The sequence below is a fragment of the Chiloscyllium plagiosum genome, chromosome 7 (assembly GCF_004010195.1).
Source record: "Chiloscyllium plagiosum isolate BGI_BamShark_2017 chromosome 7, ASM401019v2, whole genome shotgun sequence".
Classification (NCBI taxonomy): Eukaryota; Metazoa; Chordata; class Chondrichthyes; order Orectolobiformes; family Hemiscylliidae; genus Chiloscyllium; species Chiloscyllium plagiosum.
Window position 1 is genome coordinate 42,738,768 of NC_057716.1, and position 4,353 is coordinate 42,743,120.

A 4,353-nucleotide genomic window follows, 5' to 3' on the forward strand; every position below is an offset into this window, starting at 1 on the left:
AAGTCCCTCCTCCCTACCTATTATCTTAGCCTGCTTGGCACACCCTCCTCATTCCTGAAGAAGGGCTTATGCCCGAAATGTCGATTCTCCTTCTCCTTTGATGCTGCCTGACCTGCTCCGCTTTTCCAGCAACACATTTTTAAGCTCTGATCCCCAGCATCTGCAGTCCTCACTTTCTCCTTAGCCTATGATCACTGGTTTTGGGCTCCCCACCATCAGGAAAATCTTTCCTGCATCCACCCTGTCTACTCCTTAGAATTTTATACATTTCTAAAAGAACCTCTCTCTTCTGAAGCCCAGGGAATATAATCCCAATGGATTCAACCTCTCCTCATACATCAGTCCCACTATTCCAGGAGCCAATCTGGTAAATGTTCACTGTACTCCCTCTATAGCAAGAATGTCCTTTATCAGATAAGTAGACCAAAACTTTAAACAATATTCTAGGTACGGTTTTACCAAGGCCCTTTATAATTGCAGTAAGACATCTCTACTCCTGCACTTGAGTCTTTTCGGTATGAAAGCCAACAGGCCATTTGCCTTCTTCACCGCCTGCTGCACCTGAATGCATACTTTTAGTGATTAGTGTACAAGCACACAAAGGTCTCCCTGCACCTTCCCATCTCTCAACTTATAGACATGCACACAATCAGCCTTCCCGTTTTTGCTACCAAAATGGATACTTCACATTATTTCACATTATACTGCATCTGCCGTACATTTGCCCATTCACTCAACTTGTCCAAGTGTTCCATGAGTCTTGCAGCCCCACAGCAATACCCTAGCTCACAGCTGACAGACATTTAAGGCAACATTTTTTAACACAAGCTAGAGTCAGTGAATCCTAAGATTTCTTTAAGGGAAGCGTGGGTGTTAGCTGTATTTTAGAACTGTTTCGGAAGGAATGGTGAAGATAGGGGCAGCACGGTAGCTCAGTGGCTAGCACTGCTGCCTCACAGCGGCAGGGTCCCAGGTTCGATTCCAGCATCGGCTGACTGTGTGGAGTTTGCACATTCTCCCTGTGTCTGCGTGGGTTTCCTCTGGGTGCTCCGGTTTCCTCCCACAGTCCAAAGATATGCTGGTCAGGTGAATTGGCCATGCTAAATTGCCCATAGTGTTAGGTGCATTAATCAGAGGGAAATGGGTCTGGGTGGGTTACGCTTCAGAGGGTCGGTGTGGACTGGTTGGGCCGAAGGGCCTGTTTCCACTACTGTACGTAATCTAATCTAATCCTCAGCAACAGAATGGCAAATATAATATTCTTGGAAGAGTTAAAGTAATGTAGATTGGAGTTGGATGAAAATTAGGAGGGTGGAGAATGTGTGTCTGAAGATTCTCCTGAATTAATTTGTTTTGTTACAAACATCTCTGATTCCCTTTTTTGTATTAGTCTTTTCATGTGATCTGCTGTTCATTCTTTCCCAATCCTCCAGCATGCTTACTCCCCTTCTATAATATAACTGTTTAGTCTGCAGCAGATATTGGTATTCATGGTTGAATTGTTAAGCAGTGTAACTATTGATAAAGAAAATTCTACACGGAGATCCACATGTACTAAGATTGTGGCATGCAAACAGTTTTGGAAATCACTCTTCTGTTGCGTTGAGATCCATTGTTGTCATAAGAACATCTGGGATCTGGCTATTTGGTGAATACTTGTTGTTTAATGTAAACTGCTGGAGGCTGAAATCATTGTGGATGTTCCCTGGATGGCAGACATTAATATATAGGATAGCACTGTTGTGATTGAAAACCACCTGCACATTATAAAATGAAAACACTTCATCCTAGTGTTGCCCACATTAATGCCATCCTTGATGTTCCTGAAGAGACCTACGGGGCAACTTTTTCACACAGAGAATGGTACGTGCGTGGAATGAGCTGCCAGAGGAAGTGGTGGAGGCATTTGGATGGGTATCTGAATAGGAAGGGTTTGGAGAGATATGGACAGGGTGCTGGCAGGTGGGACTAGATTGGGTTAGGATATCTGGTCGGCATGGACGGGTTGGACCAAACCAAAGGGTCTGTTTCCATGCTGTACATCTCTATGACTATGACTCTAAATCTTTCAGCTATGCAGTTAGTAGATTCTTTTTCTGTGGAAGAGGATTGGCAAATATAGCACTGTCACTTGCTGGATTTGAGAATGAAGTTAAGATGGCCTCCATGGCCTCATGTCGTGAGCTGAAGGATTCTTTAGTGTTGAAACTAAATGCACCATGGCCTCCATAGAAAGAGATATTCTAGTTATTGACGTAGTCAGCAAGATATGGAAAACAGTATAGTTCTATCATTGCATTTGAACTGAAGGCACACAAAACCGGTCACATCCAACATACCCAGGTAGGGGGCCCACAAACATTAATCTTAAAAGTTAAAAATCACACAACACCAGGTTATAGTCCAACAGGTTTAATTGGAAGCACACTAGCTTTCGGAGCGACGCTCCTTCATCAGGTGAATCACCTGATGAATCACCTGATGGAGTGTCGCTCCGAAAGCTAGTGTGCTTCCAATTAAACCTGTTGGACTATAACCTGGTGTTGTGTGATTTTTAACTTTGTACACCCCAGTCCAACACCGGCATCTCCGAATCAATCTTAAAAGTGATTATGAAGGCATACATAGTACCTATGCTGTTGATGAACCTTCAGATGATGTCCCATCATGAACTGTTCTTCTTGACATAAACCATGCAAAAGAGTGGCGCTTGAAACAAGTCAGGTCCGTTGCTTTTTTAAATCTATATGAATGTTCCAGATTTGGATATACAGCATCTAATTTCAAATTTTGTGGATGTCACAAAACTAAGAACTGTTGTGAACCATGAGGAGAATATAATGGGCTTTGGTGAAACATGGACTGTATGGATGAAACATGGACTGTATGGATTGAATTCCATGAAACATGAAACATGGAATTCAATGCAGAAGAGTGTGCAGGGATATATTTTGGTCAGACGAATAAGATGAGGTGATAAAAATGAAGGCTACAAACATGTATATGAAGAAATGAAGGAGAAGTAGGTCATTCAGCCATTCAAGCCTGCACAAACTGATTTGTTTGTGTTCCAAATTCATCCACAATTACCTTTGATTCCACTACCCAATAGAATCTAACCATCTTTACCTTATCCTGAACTGGTTCAATGACCTCATCTCAGCACCTTCTGAGGCAGAGAGCTCCAAAGTCACACGATTGTCCGAGAAAAGAAATCTCCTCCTCTCTGTCCTAAATGGGCAATTCTTAATTTTAGACAGTGACGTTAGTTCTGGGTGCATCGACAAAAGTAAGCATTCTTTCCACATCCACCTTTCAAGACTGTTCAGGATTTTGTAGAGGGACAATTGCCATAGTCCTACCAGACCATAAGACTGCTCGCTTATTAGAAAGAGATGGCCAGTGATGGCTTAACCTGAGGGTCACCACACCTCAGGTGAGGGGAGAGGTTGAGAAGAAGGGTCCTTCCTAGTGACCTCAGCCAGTGCAGGAATTGAACCCATGCTGTTGGCATGACTCTGCATTACAGACCAGCTGTCCAGCCGTCTGAGCTAATAAATCCCCATGCACTCCAATTTAACCACCCCTTGCTGTTCTGAATTCTGGTGGAAATATGCCCGGTTTGTCCAATCTTTCCTCAAAAACAAACTGCTCATTCTAGGTATCAATTTAGTAAATCTGAGTACCATCTCCAATATGGTTCCATCTTCTCTAAATGAGGAAACCAAAACAGCATAGTATTTGAGATGTGGTCTCATCTGTAAAACTGAAGTATAACATCCTTACTTTTATGGTCAATTTCTCTCATATTAAAGGAAAGCATCCCATTTGCCTTCTTGATCACATGCTGCATCTACAAACTACCTGCAATGACTTTTTAAGATTAGATTACAGTGTGGAAACAGGTCCTTTGGCCCAACAAGTCCACACCAACCCTCCGAAGAGCAACCCACCCAGACCCATTCTCCCTTCACCTAACACTACGGGCAATTTAGCATGGCCAATTCACCTAACCTGCACATTTTTGGACTGTGGGAGAAAACCGGAGTACCTGGAGGAAACCCACGCAGACACGGGGAGAATGAGCAAACTCCATACAGACAATTACCTGAGGTGGGAAATGAACCTGGGTCTCTGGCACTGTGAGGCAGCAGTGCTAACCACTGTGCCACCCACACGGTTGCAACAGACTACCTCTGTATGTCAGGATTGCACAGTCATTCTCTTTTTAAGCAATACTCTGTTACTTTTAGCTCCCTGCCAAAGTAAAAAACTTGACACTTTCCCAGATTGTATGTTATCTGTCAGATTTTTGCCTACTCATTTAACGTATCAATATTATTCTGCATCCTT